This window comes from Schistocerca americana, chromosome 9, assembly GCF_021461395.2.
Source record: "Schistocerca americana isolate TAMUIC-IGC-003095 chromosome 9, iqSchAmer2.1, whole genome shotgun sequence".
Taxonomy (NCBI): domain Eukaryota; kingdom Metazoa; phylum Arthropoda; class Insecta; order Orthoptera; family Acrididae; genus Schistocerca; species Schistocerca americana.
In genome coordinates, this window is record NC_060127.1 from 63232307 (window position 1) to 63253590 (window position 21284).

The 21284-nt window shown below is 43.0% G+C and overlaps 1 protein-coding gene across 1 annotated transcript in view; it reads left to right on the forward strand.

Moving 5' to 3' along the window:
* The window catches only part of LOC124550643 (kallikrein-5-like), a 30854-nt gene that overhangs the window by 641 nt on the left and 8929 nt on the right, over positions 1–21284 (forward strand). The gene's annotated exons all lie outside the window — the stretch shown is intronic.

Sequence of the window (21284 nt, forward strand, 5' to 3'; positions counted from 1 at the left end):
CTTTGCCTTTCGCAGGCAAGTGCTCTACCAACTGAGCAATCTAAGCACGACTCGCTCCCCATCCTCACACCTTTACTTCTTCCAGTACCTCGTCTCCTACCTTCCAAACTTTACAAAAGCTCTCCCGCAAACCTTGCATAACTATTATTTTCAAGTTCTTTTAGCTTTCGGTAATTTCTCAGAATGATTGCCTATCGAAGTCACGGGCTCCAAACGATACACATCGAACTGGTGATCGTAAATCGATCATGCAACTCTGGTGGCGGGTGTTATGAGTATGTTTACGATGGTCGCTACAGCAAGGATAGTAGAAAAGCGTTACAAAAATACTTGTAATTGCAAAGGAGACGACTTACCTTACTCGTCATCGATGTTGTCATCATGCGGAAGTCCATTACGGCGGTCTAGATGGGTAATTGGGGATGAGTCGAACCATGTATTCTTCCTGATACTCTTTTGTTTTCCGCCCTGTCTGCAATGAAATTGTAAACGGTATTTCAGTATCGAAACTGTTCTTACGAAGTTTTACACACTTCGCACTACCACAGTCTACACAGTGTCTTCTTTCCTCGCCCGGTGGTACTCAATATTTGCGACAAAATGTCGAACAATTTTCTACGCTGGATAAACATGGAATTAGATTTTTCCATGTGAGAGAATCCGCCAAAGAAACGTCAATAACACCAGACATCCCACTTACTAACGACATAAATCGTCTGGGGTACCCTAGCAACTCTCAAATAATTCGCGGGGTCATGTAATTTAGAGCAAGTAAGGGAACGACGGAAAACAGAAAAAATGACAATCACCAGAGTCGTATGATCCATTTACGATCTCACGTCCGATATGTATCGTTTGGACACCGCGACTTCGACAGGCATTCATTCTTGGAAATTACCTAGCTTTCTCATCAAATAGGTCTACCATGGCCAGTATTTTTACTCTGACTCTCTCCCCACATCCTGTATCTTCCATACATACGTTAGACTCCATAGCTTGCCTTACAACACTTGACAGAAGGTACACTGTGTAAACACTGTGCCACCGCCCCTTTTCTGTTCCAGCGGTAAATAGTCTGTAAGAAGAACAATAGTTGGTAAACGTCCATGCTAAACTGATTCTCTCTAATCTTGTCTTCGTGGCTTCTTTCTGAAATATAGCAAGTAAGACAGGAATATATCAAAATCGTTTAAATGGCTCTAAGCATTATGGCACTTAACATCTGAGATGATCAGTCCCCTAGACTTAGAACTACTTAAACCTAACTAACCTAAGTCCATCACACACAGCCATGCCCGAGGTAGGATTCGAACCTGCGACCGTAGCCACAGCGAGGTTCCGGACTGAAGCACCTAGAGCCGCTCGGCCACAGTGACCGGCGATCGCCATTTTCTCGGATACATTGCACATAACGACAGTGTGGTTAGCGTAGCACATGAGTCTAAATTCTGGGCTACAAAACGCGTCGTCTCCCGCATTTCAGTCATTGGTCGCTTAAATTCGGCTCAGGAATATATCTACTGACTCTTCTAGGAACCTGTGCACTCGCAATTTTGGCTGTAAACTCAATGTGATGAACTAAGCCTTTATCCCAACATCTTAGCAACGGAATTGGGTGAACATGGCCGGCCGGAGTGGCTGAGCGGTTCTAGGCGCTACAGTCTGGAACCGCGCGACCGCTACGGTCGCAGGTTCGCATCCTGCCTCGGGCATGGATGTGTGTGATGTCCTTAGGTTAGTTACGTTTAAGTAGTTCTAAGTTCTATGGGACTGATGACCAAAGAAGTTAAGTCCCGTAGTGCTCAGAGCCATTTGATCCATTTTTTTTTTTTTTTTTTTTTTTTTTTTTTGGATGAACATCTTTGTGACGCTTTCACGCTCACTAAATGAGCTTATAACGCTTACTAAATGAACCTGTAACAAAACGTGCTGCACTTCTTTGGATTTCCTTTATCTCGTCTATCAATCTTATCTGGTAATGATCCCATATGCCAAATAATATTCATGTAGCGGTTGACGTGGTTTTCGTAAGCTACCTTCCTCTTGGGAGGACTACACTTCCTGATGTTTCTTTTAGTGAATCTGAGTCTAGCGTTAGTCGCGATTAATTTGATGTGGTAGTGCCATTTTAAATCGCTCCATACGCATACCCCTACGTGTTTTATCGAAGTAACTGCTTCCAGTGATTTTCCGCATTGTGTAATCAGGCAGCGATGGGTCTTTCTGTCCGTGTATCTGCAATACGTTACATTTGTTTATGTTGAATCAACTGTCAATCCCTGCACGAAGCGCCCAACCTCTGCAACTCTTCCCGTGTTCTGTTACAATTTTCTAGTCTTGCAAATTTTCTGTATCATCATCCATGAACAGCGTCGTAGAACTTCCGACGTTATGCACTAGGATATAAAACAGGTCCTTATGGTGCACCCAAAGTTACTTTTACATCTAAAGATTTCTCTCTATTGACGATGATATCCTATGCTGTTCGTAAAAAACTCTTCAGTCTAATCACGCAGCTGTTATGATATTAAGCAAGTTCGTATTTTATTCATTGGGTGATGGTGCAGAACAATATCATAGCTCGTCGCAAGTGCTAGGCGATGGTTTCTCCCAGCGTAAATAAAATTAGCAAGTGCATGCATGTGCACTGCTCTTCACCCGTGTGACTTACCATTCCATTATTCCTCATCACATATGAAAAATTAGCTACATGTTTCTCGACATCCTTTAATTTTCTCATCATCGGTATATTTATAACTATAACTGTACTCTGCATATCACTGTGAAGTGAATGGCAGAGGATACTTCCAACTGTGCCAATTATTAAGGGTTCTTCCCATTCCATTCATTTATGGAGTGTTAGAAGAATGGTTGTTTGATTGCCTCTGCCCATGCCGTAATTAATCTAATCTTGTCTCCATGATCCCCATGTGAGCAATACATAGCAGGTTGTAATATATTCTTGGAATCATCATATAAAGCCAGTTCTTCAGAATTTGTTAGTAAGCCTTCTTGGGATAGTTAACACTTACCCTTCAAAATAGTTCGGTTTATTCAGCATCTGTGTCACACTCTCCCACAGACCAAATAAACCTGTGAACATTCATGCAGCCGTTCTCTGTGTATGTTCAATATTCCATGTTAATCCTATTTTAGATAACGAAGAAATTGATGAAATGTATGATGAGATAAAGGAAATTATTCAGATACTGAAGGGAGACGAAAATTTAATAGTCATGGGTGACTGGAATTCGATAGTAGGAAAAGGGAGAGAAGGAAACGTAGCAGGTGAATATGGATTGGGGATAAGAAATAAAAGAGGAAGCCGCCTGGTAGAATTTTGCACAGAGCATAACTTAATCATAACTAACACTTGGTTCAAGAATCATGAAAGAAGGTTGTATACATGGAAGAAGCCTGGTGATACTAGAAGGTATCAGATAGATTATATAATGGCAAGACAAAGATTTAGGAACCAAGTTTTAAATTGTAAGACAATTCTAGGCGCAAATGTGGACTCTGACCACACTCTATTACTTATGACCTGTAGATTAAAACTACAAGAAACTACAAAAAGGTGGGAATCTAAGGAGATGGGACCTGGATAAACTGACTAAACCAGAGGTTGTACAGAGTTTCAGGGGGAACATAAGGGAACAATTGACACGAATGGGGGAAAGAAATACAGTAGAAGAAGAATGGGTAGCTTTGAGGGATGAAGTAGTGAAGGCAGCAGAGGATCAAGTAGGTAAAAAGACGAGGGCTAGTAGGTATCCTTGGGTAACAGAAGAAATATTGAATGTAATTGATGAAGGGATAAAACATAAAAGTGCAGTAAATGAAGCAGGCAAAAAAGGAATACAAATTTCTCACAAATGAGATCGACAGGAAGTGCAAAATGGCTAAGCAGGGATGGCTAGAGGACAAATGTAAGGATGTAGAGGCTTATCTCACTAGGGGTAAGATAGAAAGTGCCTACAGGAAAGTTAAAAGAGACCTTTGGAGAAAAGAGAGCCACTTTTATGAATATCAAGAGCTCAGATGAAAACCCAGTTCTAAGCAAAGAAGGGAAAGCAGAAAGGTGGAAGGAGTATGTAGAGGGTCTATACAAGGGCGATATGCTTGAGGACAATATTATGGAAATGGAAGAGCATGTAGATGAAGATGAAATGGGAGATATGACACTGCGTGACGAGTTTGACAGAGCACTGAAAGACCTAAGTTGAAACAAGACCCCGGGAGTAGACAACATTCCATTAGAACTACTGATAGCCTTGGGAGAGCCAGCCCTGAAAATACCCTCAGACTTCAAGAAGAATATAATAATTCCAATCCCAAAGAAAGCAGGTGTTGACAGATGTGAAAATTACCGAACTATCAGTTTAATAAGACACAGCTCCAAAATACTAACGCGAATTCTTAACAGACGAATGGAAAAACTGGTAGAAGCCGACCTCGGGAACACGTGAGGCAATACTGACCCTACGACTTATTTTAGGAGCTAGATTAAGTAAAGGCAAACCTACATTTCTAGCATTTGTAGACTTAGAGAAAGCTTTTGACAGTGTTGACTTGAGTACTCTCTTTCAAATTCTGAAGGTGGCAGGGGTAAAATACAGGAAGCGAAAGGCTATTCACAATTTGTACAGAAACCAGATGGCAGTTACAAGAGTCGAAGGACATGAAAGGGTAGCAGCGGTTGGGAAGGGAGTGAGACAGGGTTATAGCCTATTCCCGGTGTTATTCAATCTGTATATTGAGCAAGCAGTAAAGGAAACAAAAGAAAAGTTCGGAATAGGTATTAAAATCTATGGAGAAGAAATAAAAACTTTGAGGTTCGCCGATGGCATTATAATTCTGTCAGAGACAGCAAAGCACTTGGAAGAGCAGTTGAACGGAATGGACAGTGTCTTGAAAGGAGGGTATAAGATGAACATCAACAAAAGCAAAACGAGGATAATGGAATGTAGTCGAATTAAGTCGGGTGATGCTGAGGGAATTAGATTAGGAAATGAGACACTTAAAGTAGTAAAGGAGTTTTGCTATTTAGGGAGTATAATAACTGATGATGGTTGAAGTAGAGAGGATATAAAAAGAAGAGCAAGGAAAGTGTTTCTGAAGAAGAGAAATTTGTTAACATCGAGTATAGATTTAAGTGTCAGGAAGTCGTTTCTGCAAGTATTTGTATGGATTGTAGAAGCTTTCGAAATGTGGTGCTACAGAAGAATACTGAAGATTAGATGGGTAGATCACATAACTAATGAGGAGATATTGAATAGAATTGGGAAGAAGAGGAATTTGTGGCACAACTTGACTAGAAGAAGGGATCGGTTGGTAGGACATGTTCTGAGGCATCAAGGGATCACCAATGTAGTATTGGAGGGCAGTGTGGAGGGTAAAAATCGTAGACGGAGACTAAGAAATGAATACAGTACGCAGATTCAGAAGGATGTATGTTGCGGTAGGTACTGGGAGATGAAGAAGATTGCACAGGATAGAGTAACATGGAGAGCTGCCTCAAACCACAACAACATCAACAGTCCTATTTTGTAGGGGTCTCAACACGTGAGCAATATTGTAGTATGGGTCACATGATTGATTTGTAACCAATCTCCTTTGTAGACCGATGACATTACCCCAGTATTCTACCAATAAACTGAAGTCTACCACCTGCTTTACCCATGGCTGAGCGCATGTGATCATTCCGTTTCATATCCCTCCAAAATGTTACACCCAGGTGTTTGTATGAGTTGGCCAATTCCAGCTGTGACTTGTGGCGGACTCGAGTGTTAATATTTGTAAATTATATCTCTGGACTTTGTTTACATTATTTTAACTTAAAAACTGTATCATCTCTGATCTTGTTTACATCTACAATGTTTTGAGTGTTCATTAAATGTATAAATACATCACTTCTTATCTCTTATGGACCATCTACCTTAAACCATATTGGTGACCCCGACGTGATTAATGAGAAGTGGAATGCATTTGTAGTTAGTGATATGATAGGCGACAGCAACGACGCAAATCAAAGGCCCGCGTCAGTACGGAACGAAGTGGCTATTGCTCGTGCTTCAGTGAAGATTGCGACCGTCTGGAAGAAAAACGTAAAGGTATGGTTCCTCCAAGTTGAAACACCGTTTACCGCGTTGGGTATCACTAAAGAAATCACGAAATTCAATCATGTTGTTGCATCACTGGAAGCGGATATTGTAGAATTAATTTGCGACTTTTTGACTCGACTATTATCTGTCAGAGTTTAAAACAAGACTGATTCAGGATTCTGAAGAGTCAGAAAAGAGAAAAGTAACGAAATTATTAATAGAAGTGGAATTAGGTGATAAGAAGCCAACTCAACCTTTAAGTGAGATGCGAAGTTTTAGCCGGTACGCAAGTCAAGGATGATTTTTTGAAAACCATATTTATGCAGCGGCTTCCTGTCACCGCACGTTCTATACTAGCAACAAATAAAGATGATCTTGGCACCATAGCCACTATGGCTGACAAAATTGTCGAATTTTCACAAACGGGGTCGAATATATGTGCTCAAACCTTACAGGCGTCATCCACTATTGCAGTCAGTAAAGTAAATGATACCAGTAACGATAGAATCTCAAAACTAGAAACGCAGATTGCTGAATTAACGATGAAAATCAATGAATTGAAAACATTGTCACGTTCAAGAGGCAGCTGACGTTCATCTCGCTCCTCTCCAAGTAGATCACGTGACAGGTCATGGGCAGCCCAGCGTTTTCATCCTAATGGAGCACTATGTTGGTATCACTTTAAATATAGCCACAGGGCAAATAAATGTCAGAGCCTATGCTCGTTTGACCATCTCCCATCCAGGATTCCAACAAACAGTCAAACTCAAAACGCTCCACACTAGCGGTGACAGGTGATCGGAGCCATCTTTCACGCCGTCTATTTCTCTCAGACAGAAGTAGCGGAAGTATTTACCTAATTGACACTGGAGCTGACATTTCTGTGATTCCGCCTTCTAATAGTGATCGCCGAAAGAAAACAGATCGTAAACTTTATGCTGCGAATGGCACTGGTATTAATATTTACGGAGAGCGCCTATTATTGCTCAGTTTGGTTTCACATGGCTCTAAGTACTATGGGACTTAACATCTGAGGTCATCCGTCCCCTAGACCGCTCAGCCACAGTGACCAACTTCAGTTTGAGTTTACGGCGCAAGTTCACATGGAATTTCGTAAATGCAAATGTGCAGTCGCCGATTATCGGAGCCGACTTCATTCATCATTATAATCTTTTAGTGGACCTCAAGAACAGACGACCTATTGACACGGTAACGGCAGCAGCAACATCTGACACATTGATTAAGGTCTCGGGCATAGAAACAGTTCATGTAATGCCATCAGATCACAAATATGCTGCCATTCTAAAGAAATTTCCCAACTTGTCCCAAGAAAACATCCATTTTGACCTTCCAGATACCACTGTTTTTCGTACGATTGTCACAGAAGGACATCCTGTAGCAACAAAGGTACGACGACTGCCACCAGATAAACTTAAAGCAGAGTTCCAACAGATGATTAATATGAAAATCTGCCAGCCGTCAAAGAACGCCTGGGCAAGCCCCCTCCACTTCGTTCCCAAGAGAGATAGATCCCGGAGGCAGTGCAGTGCAGCGCAGTGGTTTACACTACTGGCCATTAAAATTGCTACACCAAGGAAAAATGCAGATGATAAACGGGTATTCTTTGGACAAATATATTATACTAGAACTGACATGTGATTACATTTTCACGCAATTTGGGTGCATAGATCCTGAGAAATCAGTACCCAGAACAATCACCTCTGGCCGTAATAATGGCCTTGATACGCCTGGGCATTGAGTCAAACAGAGCTTCGATAGCGTGTACAGGTACAGATGCCCATGCAGCTTCAACACGATACCACAGTTCATCAAGAATAGTGACTGGCGTATTGTGACGAGGCAGTTGCTCGGCCACCATTGACCAGACGTTTTCAATTGGTGGGAGATATGAAGAATGTGCTGGCCAGGGCAGCAGTCGAACATTTTCCGTATCCAGAAAGTCCCGTACAGGACCTGCAACATGCGGTCGTGAATTATCCTGCTGAAATGTAGGGTTTCGCAGGGATCGAATGAAGGGTAGAGCCAAGGGTCGTAACACATCTGAAATGTAGCGTCCACTGTTCAAAGTGCCGTCAATGCGAAAAAGAGGTGACCGAGACGTGTAACCAATGGCACCCCATACCATCTCACCGGGTGATACGCCAGTATTGCGATGACGTATACACGCTTCCAATGTGTATTCACCACGATGTCGCCAAACACGGATGCGACCATCATGATGCTGTAAACAGAACATGGGTTCATCCCAAAAAATGACGTTTTGCCCTTGGTGCACCCGGGTTCGTCGTTGAGTACACCATCGCAGGCGCTCCTGTCTGTGATGCAGCGTCAAGGGTAACCGCAGCCATGGTCTCCGAGCTGATAGTCCATGCTGCTGCAAATGTCGTCAAACTTTTCGTGCAGATGGTTGTGTTGTCTTGCTAACGACCCCATCTGTTGACTCAGGGATCGAGACATGGCTGCACGATCCGTTACAGCAATGCGGATAAGATGCCTGTTATCTCGACTGCTAGTGATACGAGGCCGTTGGGATCCAGCACGGCGTTCCGTATTACCCTCCTGAACCCATTCATTCCATATTCTGATAACAGTCATTGGATCTCGACAACCGCGAGCAGCAATTTCGCGATACGAGAAACCGCAATCGCGATAGGCTACAATCCGACCTTTATCAAAGCCGGAAAAGTGATGGTACGCATTTCTCCTCCTTACACGAGGCATCACAACAACGTTTCACCAGGCAACGCCGGTTAACTGCTGTTTGTGTATGAGAAATCGGTTGGAAACTTTCCTCATGTCAGCACGTCGTAGGTGTCGCCACCGGCGCCAACCTTGTGTGAATGCTCTGAAAAGCTAATCATTTGCATATCACCGCATCTTCTTCCTGTCGGTTAAATTTCGCGTCTGTAGCACGTCATCTTCGTGGTGTAGCAATTTTAATGTCCAGTAGTGTAGATGACATTCTAGTTGCATCACAAGATGAAGAAGAGTTCCATAGGCATCTTCAATTGCTTTTCGAATGCCTTAGTAAATTAAACATCAGAATCAATCTGAACAAATGCATTTTCGGTTCAGTTGAAGTACTTTTCCTAGGATATGTGATAACTGTAGAGGGGATTAGACCACTACCAGATAGAGTACAAACCATTGTTGACTGTATACTACCTACAACAATAAAAGAACTGCACCGATTTCTTGGCCTCATTAATTTTAACCGAAGAGCACTACCAAATTCAGCCAGTAAACATGCAGAGCTTTTGAACCTACTCCATGGGACAAAGAAAAATGATAACAGGAAAATTAATTGGACAGAAAATCTTCGACAAGCCTTTAATGACCTAAAAACTAGCTTGGCATATTCAGCACTTCCGGCTAATTCATCTTAAAGTTTACCTCTAATTTTGAAGGTTGACACCTCAGATTATGCTAGTGGTGCATCTTTACAACAAATCAAAGACAATAATCTGCAAACATTAGCACTCTTCTCCAAGAAACTGACAAATGCAGAGAGGAATTATTAAACCTATGACAGAATTCTTCGCTGCCTACTCAGCAATGAAGTACTATCAGTACATGCTTGAAGGACGTGATTTTCCAATTTACACCGAACACAAACCCCTCACCTTCATCTTCAAGCAACGTTCGGACAAAGCTTCTCCAAGTCAGATGCGACACATTAGTTTCATCGGACAGTTCGCCACAAACATACGTTACACTACAGGGAAGGAGAACCTCACAGCCAAAGCTTGTTCACGAATTCCTTCAATCACTATACCTCGAATTGTTACCATGGAACAAATTTCAGAAAGCCAACGATGTGACGAAGACCTTGCACACATCAAGAGTACGACGTTCCTTGCACTTCAAGCAATACTGTTGCTAAATGGTACGGAACTTGTTTGTGACGTAGCTGGAGATATGATTCGCCCATATGACCTCAACAACTACGACAAGCAATTTTCAACTCGCTACACAATCTAGCTCACCCTGGTGTTCAAGCAACCATTAATTTGGTGAGAAAGCACTTCATTTGGCCATCACTAAAAAAAGACGTGGAGGCCTGGACTTCTGCACGTATTCCTTGCCGACGAAGTTAAGTCTGGAGACACACCAACAGTGCAGTGGACCATTGTCCTCGAACAACAAGATTCAGTCACATTAATGTGGTCGTAGTTGGGCCCCTATCTCCACCACAAGGATATCGCTATTTACTAACAATTATTGATCGTTTTTCCCGATGGCTAGAAGCAGTTCCATTAGCTGAGAACACAGCAGAAGCAGTTTCATTTGTCATAGTCTCAACATGGATATCTCGTTTTGGCGTGCCTCATATCATAACTGCCGGCCGGAGTGGCCGAGTGGTTCTAGGCTACGGTCGCAGGTTCGAATCCTGCCTCGGGCATGGATGTGTGTGATATCCTTAGGTTAGTTAGGTTTAAGTAGTTCTAAGTTCTAGCGGACTTATGACTTCAGAAGTTGAGTCCCATAGTGCTCAGAGCCATTTGAATCATATCATACTACTGATCGCGGAAGGCAGTTAGAATGTCAACTTTTCAAATGTCTCACAAGCACACAGGGCATCGTCCACATTAAAACTAAAGCATATCATCCTGCAGCAAATGGAAAAATTGAATGATGGCATTGTCAGTTAACATCTGCTTTGAAAGCACAGATGAGTGATGGCTGGGTTTCAGAGCTTCCTCTGGTCCTGTTAGGGCTTCGCTCCTACATAATCCCGCTAGTCAATACTTCACCAGCGGAAATGACTTATGGTTCAGCAATTAGCTCTCCAGCAGCATTTCTCAATGAACAGAAATTAGTAACTGACATCCCACCCTTCGTCTTCAAATTGAAGGAACCAATGAGGAGCCTAAGACCAATTCCAACAGAATGTCACCACCACAAGAAGACCTTTATTCACCCACAACTGATGACAAGCAAGTTCGTCTTCATTCGAGATGATGCTGTCAGAACACCACTTCAGCCAACATAAGATGGGCCATATCTAGTCCTGTTTCACAATGACAAGCACTTCAAGGTGGAGATGCAAACAGGAAAACAAACTATTAACACTGACCAATTGAAACCGGCCTCCCTTCTGACAGACTATTCATCGAACAATGTGGAAGACACAGCAGGAGACACCACTTTGGATATTCCATCACATTCCATTCCAAAGACGATCAACCTTCAGAAGACAACAGACAGCAATCAAGCCAGTGCACCTTCACCATGGGTCACCAGATCAGGTCAACAGGTCACCTTCCCTCGAAAATACATGGACGCTGTCACTGCGGAGGGAGTGTGTGGCGGAATGGAGTGTTAATATTTGTAAGCTATATTTTATTTTGATGATCGTTCTTACCTATGTAGGCTGGGCTCAACAAACTGTTTTCGCATTCGGAAGAGAAAGTTGGTGACTGAAATTTCGTAAATAGATCTCACCGCGACGAAAAACGTCTTTGCTTTAATGACTTCCATCCCAACTCGCGTATCATATCTGCCACACTCTCTCCCCTATTACGTGATAATACAAAACGAGCTGCCCTTTTTTGCACCCTTTCGATGTCCTCCGTCAATCCCACCTGGTAAGGATCCCACACCGCGCAGCAATATTCTAACAGAGGACGAACGAGTGTAGTGTAAGCTGTCTCTTTAGTGTACTTGTTGCATCTTCTAAGTGTCCTGCCAATGAAACGCAACCTTTGGCTCGCCTTCCCCACAATATTATCTATGTGGTCTTTCCAAATGAAGTTGTTCGTAATTTTAACGCCCAGATACTTAGTTGAATTGACATCCATGAGAATTGTACTATTTATCGAGTAATCGAATCCCAACGGATTTCTTTTGGAACTCGTGTGGATCACCTCACACTTTTCGTTATTTAACGTCAACTGCCACCTGCCACATCATACAGCAATCTTTTCTAAATCACTTTGCAACTGATACTGGTCTTTGGATGACCTTACTAGACGGTAAATTACAGCATCATCTGCGAACAATCTAAGAGAACTGCTCAGATTGTCACCCAGGTCATTTATATAGATCAGGAACAGCAGAGGTCCCAGGACGCTTCCCTGGGGAACACCCGATATCACTTCAATTTTAATCGATGATTTGCCGTCTATTACTACGAACTGCGACCTTCCTGACAGGAAATCACGAATCCAGTCGCACAACTGAGACGATACCCCATAGGCCTGCAGCTTGATTAGAAGTCGCTTGTGGGGAACGGTGTCAAAAGCTTTCCGGAAATCTAGAAATACAGAATCAACTTGAGATCCCCTGTCGACAGCGGCCATTGCTTTGTGCGAATAATGAGCTAGCTGCGTTGCACAAGAACGATGTTTTCTGAAACCATGCTGATTACGTATCAATAGATCGTTCCCTTCGAGGTGATTCATAATGTTTGAATACAATATATGCACCAAAACCCTACTGCAAACCGACGTCAATGATATAGGTCCTTAGTTCGATGGATTACTCCTACTACCTTTCTGAAACACTGGTGCGACCTGCGCAATTTTCCGATCTGTAGGTACAGATCTATCGGTGAGCGAGCGGTTGTATATGATTGCTAAGTAGGGAGCTATTGTATCAGAGTAATCTGAAAGGAACGTAAACGGTGTACAATCTGGACCTGAAGACTTGCCCGTATCAAGCGATTTGAGTTGCTTCGGAACCCCTAAGGTATCTACTTCTAAGAAATTCATGCTAGCAGCTTTTTGTGTTTCAAATTCTGGAATATTCCATTCGTCTTCCCTGGTGAAGGAATTTCGGAAAACTGCGTTCAGAGAGACTTTATCCCGCCGTAGCCCTCAGTGGTTCACAATCCCACAACAGGGCACATAAGTGCATCCTCCCCACCACTGCCCCACAGGGGTTATTGTGTGGTTCTGCCCCTGTGGACTCCCGCCCTCCCCTTCCCCCCATGGGAACATCTCCTCATACCAGACGAGTGCAACCCCAAATGTGTGGTAGAGTAATTATGGTGTACGCATACATGGAGACAGTGTTTGTGCAGCACTTGCCAACGTAGTGTAACTGAGGCAGATAAGGGGAACCAATCCGCATTCGCTGAGGTAGATGGAAAGCCGCTTTAAAAACCATCCACAGGCTGGCCGACACACCAGACCTCAACACTAATCTGACGGCTGGATTCGTGCTGGGGACCGGCACGCCTTCTCATTTGGGAAGCAGTGCGTTAGACCACACATCTAGCCGGATGGGCTCTGGTAGTATTACTCTTCAGTCCTCTGTGCTTAAAACGTAACTTTTGCTCATCCAGCAGTAGACCATTTTTGCCAGGACAGGTCTTCATCTTTTAGTGAAAGAGCAGTGCTTCGTTTATTCTTATTGTTTCAGTTTTACCTCTTTGTTTTCTTGTTGTAATATAAAAAAACGAAGAAAATTGCGTTTCTTTTATATATAACCGTCATTAAATTCATCGTTTACAAATTTTAAAATCATTTGCAAACATTCCATCGTTTTTCGTTTCATAAATTGAAACTCCTTTTCCTTGTTGCATTCTATATTTATTTATGTTCCAGACACGTTTTTATGCTATCTTATTCTCGGAAAGCTAGCTGAGAAATTTGGAAATTGATATATTTGTAAAACGATTCTCCAAAAACTTTTTTGTGGGTCACTACCAACCCACCCCTTTGGAAGTGCACCTTTCGACAAAATGAATTGTCGGTCGACACAGAGCAACAAAAATTGGTTTACTATGCCACAGCAGTATCACAGGGTGTAACAGAAAGGTATAACAAAATTATTCAGAAACATTCCTCACATGTAATGGAAGAAAAGATGTTACGTGGACATTGATCTGGAAACGCTTTATTTCCATCTTAGAGCTCAGTTTCTACAACACTTGGCTGACAGAAGCAAACCGAGCAGCTGCCATGTTGATTTAAGAGTTTGCAAATCTATTGGTGGTTTTCATATTTATACTTGTGTATTACAAAAATCTCCCCCCATGAACCATGAACCTTGCCATTGGTGGGGAGGCTTGCGCGTCTCAGCGATACAGATGGCCATACCGTAGGTGCAACAATGACGGAGGGGTATCTGTTGAGAGGTCAGACAAATGTGTGGTTCCTGAAGAGGGGCAGCAGCCTCTTCAGTAGTTGCACGGGCAACAGTCTGGATGATTGACTGATCTGGCCTTGTAACGCTAACCAAAACGGCCTTGCTGTGCTGGTACTGAGAACGGCTGAAAGCAAGGGGAAACTACAGCCATAATTTTTCCCGAGGGCATGCAGCTTTATTGTATGGTTAAATGATGATGGCGTCCTCTTGGGTAAAATATTCCGGAGGTAAAATAGTCCCCCATTTGGATCTCCGGGCGGGGACTTCTCAGGAGGACGTCGTTATCAGGAGAAAGAAAACTGGAGTTCTACGGATCAGAGCGTGGAATGTCAGATCCCTTAATCGGACAGGTAGGTTAGAAAATGGAAACGGGAAATTGATAGGTTAAAGTTAGACATTGTGGGAATTAGTGAAGTTCAGTGGCAGGAGGTGAATATGGATTGGGGTTAAGAAATGAAAGACGAAGCTGTCTGGTAGAATTTTGCATCATAGCTAACACTTGGTACAAGAATCACAAAAGAAGGTTGTATACATGGAAGAAACCTGGAGATACTAGTAGGTATCAGATGGATTATATAATGGTAAGAGAGAGATTTAGGAACCAAGTTTTAAACTGTAAGACATTTCCAGGGGCAGATGTGGACTCTGATCACAATCTATTGGTTATGAACTGCAGACTAAAACTGAAGAAACTGCAAAAAGGTGGGAATTTAAGGAGATGGGACATGGATAAACTGACTAAACCAGAGGTTGTACAGAGTTTCAGGGAGAGCATAAGGGAACAATTTACAGGAATGGGGGAAAGAAATACAGTAGAAGAAGAGTGGGTAGCTCTGAAGGATGAAGTAGTGAAGGCAGCAGAGGATCAAGTAGGTAAAAAGATGAGGGCTAGTAGAAATCCTTGGGTAACAGAAGAAATATTGAATTTAATTGATGAAAGGAGAAAATACAAAAATGCAGTACATGAAGCAGGCAAAAAGGAATACAAACGTCTAAAAAATGAGATCAACAGGAAGCGCAAAATGGCTAAGCAGGGATGGCTAGAGGACAAATGTAAGGATGTAGAGGCATATATCACTAGGGGCAAGATAGATACTGCCTACAGGAAAATTAAAGAGACCTTTGGAGAAACGAGAGCCACTTGTATGAATATCAAGAGCTCAGATGGAAACCCAGTTTTAAGCAAAGAAGGGAAAGCAGAAAGGTGGAAGGAGTCTATACAAGGGCGATGTACTTGAGGACAATATTATAGAAATGGAAGAGGATGTAGATGAAGATGAAATGGGAGATATGACACTGCGTGAAGAGTTTGACAGAGCACTGAACGACCTGAGTCGAAACAAGGCCCCGGGAGTAGACAACATTCCATTAGAACTACTGACGGCCTTGGGAGAGCCAGTCCTCACAAAACTCTACCATCTGGTGAGCAACATGTACGAGACAAGCGAAATACCCTCAGACTTCAAGAAGAATATAATAATTCCAATCCCAAAGAAAGCAGCTGTTGACAGATGTGAAAATTACCGAACGATCAGTTTAATAAGTCACGGCTGCAAAATACTAACGCGAATTCTTTACAGACGAATGGAAAAACTGGTAGAAGCCGACCTCGGGGAAGATCAGTTTGGATTCCATAGAAATGTTGCAACATGTGAGGCAATACTGACCTTACGACTTACCTTAGAAGAAATATTAAGGAAAGGCAAACCTACGTTTCTAGCATTTGTAGACTTAGAGAAAGCTTTTAATAATATTGACTGTAATACTCTCTTTCAAATTCTAAAGGTGGCAGGGGTAAAATACAGGGAGCGAAAGGCTGATTACAATTTGTATAGAAACCAGATGGCAGTTATAAGAGTCGAGTGGCACAAAAGGGAAGCAGTCGTTGGGAAGGGAGTGAGACAGGGTTGTAGCCTCTCCCCGATGCTATTCAATCTGTGTATTGAGCAAGCAGTAAAGGAAACAAAAGTTCAGAGTAGGCATTAAAATCCATGGAGAAGAAATAAAAACCTTGAGGTTCGCCGATGACATTGTAATTCTATCAGAGACAGCAAAGGACTTGCAAGAGCAGTTGAACGGAATGGACAGTGTCTTGAAAGAAGGATGTAAGAAGAACATCACCAAAAACAAAACGAGGATAATGGAATGTAGTCGAATTAAGTCGGGTGATGCTGAGGGCATTACTACTTAAAGTAGTAAAGGAATTTTGCTATCTGAGGAGCAAAATAACTGATGATGGTCGAAGTAGAGAGGATATAAAATGTAGACTGGCAATGGCAAGGAAAGCGTTTCTGAAGAAGAGAAATGTGTTAACATCGAGTATAGATTTAAGTGTCAGGAAGTCGTTTCTGAAAGTATTTGTATGGAGTGTAGCCATGTATGGAAATGAAACATGGACAATAAATATTTTGGACAAGAAGAGAATAGATGCTTTTGAAACGTGGTGCCACGGAAGAATGCAGAAGATTAGATGGGTAGATCACATAACTAATGAGGAGGTATTGAATGGAATTGGGGAGAAGAGGAGTTTGTGGCACAACTTGACTAGAAGAAGGGATCGGTTGGTAGGACATGTTCTGAGGCATCAGGGGATCACAAATTTAGCATTGGAGGGCAGTGTGGAGGGTAAAAATCGTAGAGGGAGACCAAGAGATGAATACACTAAGCAGATTCAGAAGGATGTAGGTTGCAGTAAGTACTGGGAGATGAAGAAGCTTGCACAGGATAGAGTAGCATAGAGAGGTGCATCAAACCAGTCTCAGGACTGAAGACCACAACAACAACAAATTACAAAAAATATACTGTTTCAGTGATATGCCCATTGCAGATTTCTCTGTAATGTATCATTTTTAGTATGGTTTGTTGTTAGAGCCGGCGCAAGGCACGTGCCAAACGTGCGGTCGCATGGGGCGGTACTTTCCCGAGGTGCGGCAAATCTGCCCCCCCCCCTTTTTTTTAGGACAAACTCAACATTCATGCCCAAGAGGGGATTCGAAACCAAACCACGGAGGGAGCGACCACGGGAACTGTGGCATGGAGCCTCGACTACCTGCCGGCCGCTCCTGTTGAACTAGAGGAGTTAAGGAGGACTAATTTCTTCCTCGCCACTGTGGCAGCACTGTCATGTTTACGCTGGAGGAACAGGAGGGGGAAGCAGACTGCCAGCCTCTTACACGCCGCGCGTTTACTCACAACTAATTTTGCAGAAGACGAAATCTAATTTGGAAATTCGAATGCAATGTTTGATACTGCAGTTTCATGTTGAGCCTGAAGCAATGTTGCTAAGCCCTTCAATGGCAGTTTCCGAGTGTTTTATTCTTCCCGCATTATGGAAAAAAATGGTTGAACATTACTACAGTCAACCATGTCCAACACCTACAATGGCTAGAAGTACTCCGAATGGATAAATACGCTGCGAGTAATTACAAGGGGTAAAGACATTGATAGTAAGCCTCGCATAAGTTGGGTTTCGACGTATTTTTGAAAATTTTTGTTATCCGTTTCTGAGTCATAGTCGGACATTTTGGTTTTTGAGCCATGAAACACCTGTCTCCGCCTGCATGAACAACAATTAAACTCTGACCGGCACTTTTGTTTGACAATACTACTTGCGCATTATCAATTTGCCAACATTTATTTACTGTATAATGCATGTGAATCTCTGTTTCTTCTTAGTAAAGTACTGGTCGCTTTGATTCTGATGAAAACGTGAGAAAGTATGGTCTTTTAGCAACAATGTCCTCTCGTCCGCACAAAACAAAACGTTAATTTTACACCTTTTAAAACGAAAATCCATAGACAGAACATTGCTTCTAAGGGTTTCCTTACTAGCTTTGAAGCTAATTTCTGTTTGACAAAAGTTGTGCAGTTTTCGCAAAGTTCGTATTTCTTTCTATTGTTCGTAATGCCATAGAAATTGCTGCCTGATAATACATTTATCCATATCATCGGACACATTCTTATTGTGAGCTTCTTACTTCTTCTTCTTGGACGCTAGTTTAACCGTAGCTTCGCTGTACCTCGTCACGTGACCTAGTTCCTGCCACTGCCGCGTCACCACTTCGCCTTTCCAGGCAATAGATATTGTTGCGTTCTCTGCAACGAAAACTACAGAATTCGCTTCGATAGCTAGCCGAGGGAGTCAAGATTGGTCAGAAGCACTTTCATTGTGTTTCGTAAGAACAGAAGAATTGGTGCGTCCGCATTACTTGCAACTTGGGATGTGATAGGTAAGTGTTTTCCATGCAACGTACAATTAGTATTGCACATGCGTGTTACTCGCAAGTTAGAATATTTCTCCTTCAAGATTGCTTACTTCAAAAATTGGCAAGTCGGCAAATAAGCACGCGTTGTCCCAATAGCTAGAATGTAAATAAAGCGAAGAAAAGTGAAGTGATACGGTGATGACTAATTCATTACCATTTATTCCATAATCAGACACGAAAGAAGTGACACATGGAAATTACGACAGATGTCGGATGTCAGTTCTTTGAAATGAAATACCACAGTGCAGTGATTTACACTACTGGCCATTAAAATTGCTACACCAAGGAAAAATCCAGATGATAAACGGGTATTCTTTGGACAAATATATTATACTAGAACTGACATGTGATTACATTATCACGCAATTTGGGTGCATAGATCCTGAGAAATCAGTACCCAGAACAACCACCTCTGACCATAGTAATGGCCTTGATACGCCTGGGCATTTAGTCAAACAGAGCTTGGATGGTGTGTACAGGTACACCATGTACCTGGCCATGCAGCTTCAACACGATACCACAGTTCATCAAGAGTAGTGACTGGCGTGTTGTGACGAGCCAGTTGCTCGGCCACCATTGACCAGACGTTTTCAATTGGTGAGAGATCTGGAGAATGTGCTGGCCAGGGCAGCAGTCGAACATTTTCTGTATCCGGAAAGGCCCGTACAGGACCTGCAACATGTGGTCGTGCATTATCCTGCTGAAATGTAGGGTTTCGCAGGGATTGAATGAAGGGTAGACCCACGGGTCGTAACACATCTGAAATGTAACGTCCACAGTTCAAAGTGCCGTCAATGCGAACAAGAGGTGACCGAGATGTGTAACCAATGGCACCCCATAGCATCACACTGGGTGATACGGCAGTATGGCGATGACGAATACACGCTTCCAATGTGCGTTCACCGCGATGTCACCAAACACGGATGCGACCACCATGATGCTGTAAACAGAGCCTGGATTCATCCGGAAAAGTGACGTTTCGCCATTCGTCCACACAGGTTTGTCGTTGAATACACCACTGCAGGCGCTACTGTCTGTGATGCAGCGTCAAGGGTAACCACAGGCATGGTCTCCGAGCTGATAGTCCATGCTGCTGCAAACGTGTTCGAACTGTTCGTGCAGATGGTTGTTGTCTTGCAAACGTCCCCATCTGTTGACTCAGGGATCAAGACGTGGTTGCACGATCCATTACAGCCATGCGGATAAGATGCCTGTCATCTCGACTGCTAGTGATACGAGGTCGTTGGGATCCAGCACGGCGTTCCGTATTACCCTCCTGAACCCATTGATTCCATATTCTGCTAACAGTCATTGGATCTCGACCAACGCAAGCAGCAATGTCGCGATACGATAAACCGCAATCGCGACAGGCTACAATCCGACGTTTATCGAAGTCGGAAACGTGATGGTACGCATTTCTCCTCCTTACACGAGGCATCACAACAACGTTTCACCAGGCAACTTCGGTTAACTGCTGTTTGTGTATGAGAAAATGGGTCGGAAACTTCCCTCATGTCAGCACGTTGTAGGTGTCGCCACCGGCGCCAAGCTTGTGTGAATGCTCTGAAAAGCTAATCATTTGCATATCACAGCATCTTCTTCCTGTCGGTTAAATTTCGCGTCTGTAGCACGTCATCTTCGTGGTGTAGCAATTTTAATGGCCAGTAGTGTAATATATTTCGACTAGCAATAGTACCAGCCGATGCCTGAGCGTGTATTTATTGCATTATTATGTTACTCCATCTCCTTATTCTTCCTCTCTCCATTGTCTTCTGCCCCACTCTTTGACCTTCTCAACTGCGTTTGTAGTGAAATTCGGCCTGAAATTCAATTTCACGCGGCTCAATTTTTATGACTTCATCTCCTGAACAGTGTATCCTACAGTAATATAATTTTCCGTTTACGTGCAGTGGGATATCAGGAAATTGTCTGCAAAGTGTGTTGCAAATGAAGTTAGTACACTGACATCAACAGTTAGTTTCACGTAATCGTTCTTTACAGGCTGGATCGAAACATGTCCGGCGGTAGAAAAAGACTGTTTGGCAGTGAATATAGGAAAAAAACGCGCGCTGAAAGAAGATGACGATAAGGAGCAAAAGGATGCATTAAAATGATATTTGAAGCCAAAGAGAGAACGACCTAGCAGAAGGGAGGGTGGGAAAATAGATCCTGAAAGTATAGAAACTAGTCGAGCTACTGCAGCTACATCTTTATCTTCGAGACATGACCAGAAAGTTGACGAACACAGTACTGCGACCACCGCACACAGCAGAAATGCTGACGGTTGGCCATCCACAACATGTTCAACAGACCTCGTCTGGACTCAAGACCTGCTTTGTGACGAAAGTTCCGAGATTGAATCATCAGGCAGAACTGAAATTAGGCGACCCGATTCGGGAAATACCGGAGGAACACCAGCCGAGGTACTCACCACCGGACAAGGTATTGAAGGCGAGCCTAAACTGGAAGACACAAGTGACTCAAATCCCGGAAGATGGCCAGAAATTATTACCAACTGCATTCGAACGACTTTGGTCATGCGAGGTCCTCCCAAGCGCATTGAGGAATCTGGAGAATGTCCTAAAAACGCGGACAACCGGCGTTTCAGCCCTGTGCACTACAGCTATTCTTTGAAGAACTTAGAAGAACCAGACAGACATTGGTTGGTATACTCAAAGAGCAAGGATGCTGTGTTCTGCTTTTGTTGCAAACTTTTTACGTCATCTACAGTAAAAATTGCAAAGAAAGGTACAAGCGACTGGCGGCACCTTGCTTCGTATCTCGAAAGTCACGGGAAGTC